This window comes from Mus caroli, unplaced genomic scaffold, assembly GCF_900094665.2.
Source record: "Mus caroli unplaced genomic scaffold, CAROLI_EIJ_v1.1 scaffold_8497_1, whole genome shotgun sequence".
Taxonomy (NCBI): Eukaryota; Metazoa; Chordata; class Mammalia; order Rodentia; family Muridae; genus Mus; species Mus caroli.
Window position 1 is genome coordinate 48,410 of NW_018389524.1, and position 7,212 is coordinate 55,621.

Consider the following 7,212-nt stretch of genomic DNA (forward strand, 5'->3'; position numbering starts at 1 on the left):
ATGGATGGACCTGGAGGGCATCATCTTGAGTGAGGTAACACAGTCACAAAGGAACTCACACAATATGTATTCACTGATAAGTGGATATTAGCCCAAAATTTAGGATACCCAAGATATAAGATACAATTTGCTAAACACATGAAACTCAAGAAGAATGAAGACCAAAATGTGGACACTGTTCCCCTCCTTTGACAATTATAAATGGTCCTTCCTTATGTTTTTTGATAATTTTGGTTGAAAGTTTATTTTATTCTATTTTAGAATGGCTACTCTAGATTGTTTTGGGGACCATTTGCATGAAAATTATTTTCCAACTTTTTGCTCTGAGGTATTGTCTGTCTTTGTCACTGAGTTTCATTTCCTGTATGCAGCAAAATGCTGGGTACTGTTTACCTAACCAACCTGTAAGGCTGTGTCTTTTTATTTGGGAATTTAGTCCCTTGATTTTTAAGAGTTATTAAGGAACAGTGACTGTTGCTTGATGTTATTTTTGATGTGATTTTTATGTTTGTATGGCTTTCTTATTTTGGGTTTATTAGAAAATTACATTCTTGCTTCTTTTTAGTATGTTGTTCTATCAGTGTGTTGCTGCTTTCCATCTATTATCTTTGTAGGGCTGGATTTGTGAAAATATATTGTATAAATTTGGTTTTGTCATGGAATATCTTGTTTTCTCCATCTAAGGTAATTGAGAGTTTTGCTTGGTATAGTAGTTTGGACTGGCATTTGTGCTCTCTTAGGGTCTGTACAAGATCTGCCCAGGATCTTCTAGCTTTAGTAGTTTCTGTTGAGAACTCTGGTGTAATTCTGATACATGTTATTTGACATTTTTCCTTACTGCTTTTAATATTCTTTCTTTTTCTTGTGCATTTAGTGTTTTGACTATTACATGATAGGAGGAATTTCTTTTCTGTTCCAATCTATTTGGAGTCCTGTAGGCTTCTTGTATGTTTATGATCATCGTTTCCCTTAGGTTAGGGAAGTTTTCTTCTATAATTTTGTTGAAGATATTTACTGGACCTTCAAGTTGAGAATCTTCACTCTTTTCTATACCTATTGTCCTTAGGTTTGGTCTTCTCATTGTGTCCTGGATTTCCTGGATGTTTTGGGTTAGGACCTTTTTGCTTTTGCATTTTCTTTGACTGTTGGTTCAATATTTTCTATGCTGTCCTCTGCACCTGAGATTCTTTCTTCTATCTCTTATATTCTGTTGGTTGTGCTCCATCTATGGTTCCTGATCTCTTTCCTAGGTTTTCTAACTCTATCTTTGTCTACACTTATGATTTCTTTATTTTTTCTAGTTCTTTTTTTTTGTTCTGTTTTGTTGTATTTTCCTATAATTCTCTAAGAAATTTTTGTGTTTCATCATAAAAGCTTATACCTGTTTACCTGTATTCCTCCGTATTTCGTTAAGGGAATTATTTTTGTCCTTTTAAAAGTCTTCTATCATCATCATCAGATGTGATTTTAAATAAGAGTCCTGCTTTTATGGTATATTGGTGTAGCCAGTGCTTGCTGTGGTAGGAGAACTGCGTTATATCTACTTGATGACGCCAAGTAGAACATGCAATGATAAAGACATAAAATTACAGTTGCATACATACTGAAACCATCTCAGAGTGAGATATGTGACTCATGTTACAAGTGTCACAAGCATCACTCTGAGGTATTAGACAATATAAATGGAGCCTGGAAAAGGAAATAACAAATTACAAATATTGTAATACTAATGATCAAGATCCAAGAGACATGAAATACAGCCATGGCTTCAGTAGATGTTCCTAACACTTCCCTGAGCCCTCTCACCTGGTACCCCAAATAGTAGTACCAATATCAGGAGAGCTGCTGAGTTCACCTCTGAGAGTTGGTCTAGAGGTGGCTTCTTAAGACACTGAAAATGAGCCTTAACATATATTTGAATATCTGGTACCACTGGCTATTGTCACAACATGCAACTATGAAGGAAAGAATGGGATATCTGGAGATATGGCTTAGTGGATAAGAACTCTAAGAGCACTAGCTTCTCTTCTAGAGGTCCTAAGTTAAAATTCCAGAAAACACATAGCAGCTCACAACCACCTATAATATAATACTTTGCTCTTTTCTGGTATGCAGGCTTACATGCAAATATACCACTCAAACATTTTAATAAATAAATCTCTGTGAAAAGGAAACAATAGGTAGGAGAATATAAGTGATTCACAGTGGAAAATAGGTATTTTAACTAGGTGTAGAGTAAGAAATATAGGAGATCAGAGAATAAAATAACAGAAAAGGTGTCTGGAAAAGTCCTAAAAAGACATGATTAAGTATCTACCTATAAAACCTATATGTCTCTCTCTCTCTCTCTCTCTCTCTCTCTCTCTCTCTCTCTCTCTCTCTCTCTCTCTCTCTCTGTGATGTATATGATATACTTATTAGTTTAAATAAATTTTTTGGATTTATGCTGATTTTAATCTCCTCAAGATCCATAGACAATTTTTAAAAGGCATAAAATGTTCTCATTTTATCATAAGCTATTGTTGCCTTTGGTTGCCACCCAGAGGTAGAAGAAGGTAAGTCCCTATTGCATTTTGTACATGGACCTAGAGGACTCAATTTGGATATTACCTGAATATATACCTTCTTTGAGAAATAGCTTTCATAATTCAAGAAAGCACCATACAATCTTCCAAATGAAGAATGTAATCAATAGTCATTTACACTTATAATGTCCTTGTACCACAGCAATGTCCAGCATGCATGATAAACCCAAGGGTGCAATAATAGCATATATACTTTGGCAGTAACCTACAGCTCTCTGATTGTACTTAAAACCCATTCAACAAGAGGTAAATAATGCCTAGTACTGGAAACAGCAGAAAGGGATGAAAATTTATGGGAGGTTAGTGGATATTGCCAAAACATATAATATACTTGAAAGATATTGCTTTGATGATGCTTGTGTGCAATGAGTATACTTCAATACAGAATTTTAAGGGGTAGCAGTATAACTCAGAAGGTAATTCACTTGCCATCAAGCCAGATGTCAGACCTGAATTTGATTCCCACAACTCACATGGCACAGAGGACAACATACACAAAGCTATTTAAACAACTAAATGTGGTAAAAAATAATAACAAGAATTTATGAAAAGAAAAGAAAAATGGAAAGAATGAACACTTGTAAGAAAGTGAGAAATCCAACAGGCCATCCTGCCAGAAAACGAGGCAGGCTGTCCATGGAACTTTTCCACTCTCCTTTCCCCCAGACACAATTCTCAAAGTCACTGCTAACTGCAACAGGACACTGGGTGCAGCCTCACCTCCCCACTGTCCACACTTGCTGTGGATCCCACAGACAATACCCCTAGCTTGATCTCCCCATTCATCAATATGCCCCAGTCCCCAGTTCAGATGAATTCTCCCTGTTCAACCACAGACCAATTCTGCCAGAAGCCAGGTAGACAGCCTGCAGACATTCTCCACTCTCTATTCCCCCAGGCCCAGGTCTCAGAATCACCCCAAGCTCTGCAATAGAACATAAGCTGTTACCCTCCCTCCCTCCCTTCCTACCTACCTACCTCCAGCCCATGCCTCCCATATATCTCACAAACCATCACCTTCTTCCTCCACTCCCACCCTTGTGGCTCTGTATCAGCCCACAACATAGACAGAAAAGCCCTACTCAAAACAGGCCATAGAGGTCAAATAAACAATTGCCTGTGGATATACTCCATTCTCTCTGTTCCCCCAGACACATTTCTCAGGGTTGACTCTAGCACTACAACAGATTATATCTCCCCTTTACCTCCTACCCCTATTTCCAAGATCAGCAAACATTCCCTTGAACACACCAGCAAAGTCTTCAGTGAAACAGGCAAGAAGCTCTCTGAAAATCCAGAGAGGAAACAGAAACCAAGGAGAATTTAAAAAAAAATACTGAGCAAAGAAAAACCAAGAAATCAGTACCTAGATCCTTAGTCCCCAAAACCCAGATGCCTAGATACTAGCTTTAGAACATAATCAATAACATCCAGTGCAATATGTCTTCACAAGGACCCAGATGTCTGACCACAACAGGCCATTAATATTCCAATATAGCTGAAGCACAAAAAAACCTTAAAACCAACATTATGAAGATGATAATGGAATTTAATAAAGCAGGGGTCCTCCAGAGTCCCCATGTCTTTTTGTCTAATGGCCACATGTAGTTGTTAGAAGACTTTTTTTTTTTTTGCACTGCATTTTATCCTCATTGTATTAAAATGACAGAGCTAGAAGCTGTATTGTTTTAGGGGGAGGGTTAGTGCCTCTACCCAGTAATTTCTCTCAGGTTACTTTGGGTTCTATGCCCAGCATAAGGTACACCAAATGTAAATGGATGTTAATAATTTCTATTAGTTATTAACATGTTCTGGTCAGCCTCCGTCCAATAACCAAGTCAGAGTCCATGGATTATTTAATCATCTCTTTCACAATTACTAAAAATTACCCCTGTGGTGGTTTGAATATGCTTGGCCTAGGGATTGGGCCACTATTTGGAGGTGTGGCCTTGTTGGAGTAGGTGTGGCCTTGTTAGAGAAAGCCTGTCATGCTGGGCATGAGATATAAGACTCTTATCAGAGTTGCCTGAGAATGCTAGTCTTCTCCTCCTTGCCTTCAGAACAAGATGTTGAACTCTCAGCTGCATGTTGAACTCACATTATGCATGACTGGGCATTGCCATGTTCCCACCTTGATGATAATGGACTGAACCTCTGAATTTGTAAGCCAACCCAATTAAGGTTTTCTTAATAAGAATTTCCTTGGTCATGGTGTCTGTTCACAGCAGTGATACCCAAACTAAGAGAACCCCTAATCTAATTGTTATTCACTAGACTATTAATTCCCAGCTGTGCTCCCCAAACACTTGCTGTTTGAACCTTGCCCAGGTTGCCTTTACTCCAGCAGTCTATCCTGATAGACTCAGGCACATGCTGCTGGTCCATCACATCTAATGTAAACCTTTTGTTCTCTACATCTTCTTCCTCCTTCACTCTCCTTCACTCTTCTTCACTCCGTTCCTACTTATAGTACCTATCTGTGACCCCTCAGCCTGGTATCTGTAGTTCCACCTCTTCAATTCTCCCCAGTAATTGGCTGTAGTCTTTTTATTTTAACATATAGCTTTAAATTGGGAAACAAAGTTTACATAACATCACTTGCTATATACAAAGATCTGCTTGTTGGGAACAACCAGGTCTTGGTGGGGCCAGTATTTAGCATTTAAATAGCATATGAATACACAGCATCACCAGACTGACCACCAACAGACACTATTTCCACAGGCCTGACTTATGGTTTGTTTGTTTGTTTGTTTGTTTGTTTGTTTGTTTGTTTTAATGTTGTATGTTTGGCTTTGTATATATTTAATAAAATGTTTTCTGTAATAGTTACTTTGATGATTCTATGATAAAATACCATGATCAAAAGCAACTCATTTTGGCTTGCACTTCCATGGAGGCTAGAAGGTCACAATGGCAGGGACGGCACAATGATAGGAGACCTGAGCAGGAAGCTGAGAGATCCCACCTCAACCTCTACACACAGGAATCAAAGCCTGATATGAAGGTGTGGTGAGACAATGAACACTCAAAATCCAGCAACAGTGACCTACTTCCTCCAGCAAGGCTCTACATTTCCAAAGTTCCTTAACCTCCCCAAGTGTTCAAATCCATTAAACCATGGGGGATTTCCCATTCATTCAAACCACAAAATCTTTTAAAATTTCAATTGATTCTCTATACTATTAACCTCCAAGAACTGTTGGTATTAAAAGTTTTCTGTATGATGTTTTAAAAATCAAACTAACTATTAACCTACTCCAAGTACTATGCCTTGGGAGACAACAATTTGCGTTCTTCATTTCTAGCTTCCAGGGACAAGGTGATGTAGAGTAGTGGATATTCCCCACTCTGAATAGAACACAAGGAATTATTCTTCAATCCAAAGTTGTCAGACTAACCCAGCATTAGCTTTAGGACTAAAGGATAGGAAGATCCTGCTTTACTCACAGTAAAGTAACTTCATCCATTTGGTTACATTCCCAGCATTCATCTGCAGTTCATGCTCAAACCTATCTACCTTTTTAGTCAATTTATAGATTTGACTTAAAGGCTATTTAGTGGGTGTAACTTCCACCCTAAGATCTGTTTCAGGCCATCTCCTTTTACTTTGCAAAGCACAAGTGGTTTTGTAACAGAATAATGTAAGATGTATTATTTCTTGGTTAGTTTTGAGTGACTGAAGTGTTCCTGAAGCAATGTCACACAGTGCATCCACAGAGACTTCAGAAAGACTAAAATGGAATGAGTCAAACAATGGGACTTAAAATTCCTTTGGATGTGCTTGAGTTACTCTAGCAAACTTTCTGCTGATCTAAACCCTCAGACACCGCCCTCATTTTCAGAAATATGTCTATCTGATGTTTTCACCATTTTTTTGAAAACTGTGTTGATTTATGACTTTTGTTGTTCAAGTACTATAAAAAAATCATAAAACTGATGCCAGGTTGAATATGATGAAACTAAATATGATGTTTGAGGAAACTTGAATCTCTTTTACACGGACAGTGCACCATTCATATGTGCCTCTAGATGAAACTATCTCTTATATCCCCTTTAGAGATGAGAGTTGTGGTTTTGCACCAATGAGGACTACATACCTGATCCTGATTTGTAAAACTAAAGCTGATGTTTCACTTGGCTGGTTCCTGCTCTGCAAGGTGGGAGTTGAGTGCCAAGAGACAATGACCTTGGAAAAGGTCTCCCACGTCTGGTGATAGAGACTAACAGAATCACAAGAGGAACAAGCTCTAACCAGAGACAACTATAACAACTGACTCCAGAGATTACCAGATGGCGAGAGGCAAACGTAAGATTCTTACTAACAGAAGCCCAGACCACTCACCATCATCAGAATGCAGCACTCCCACCTCACTCCTTCCTGGGCACCCCAACAAACCCGAAAAGCTAGACCCAGATTTAAAAGCATATCTCATGGTGATGGTAGAGGACATCAAGAAGGACTTTAATAATTCACTTAAAGAATTACAGGAGAACATTACTAAAGAGTTACAAGTCATTAAAGAAAAACAGAATAACACAATCAAACAGGTAGAAGTCCTTAAAGAAAAACAGGAAAAGACAACCAAACAGGTAGAAGTCCTTAAAGAAAAACAGGAAAACACAT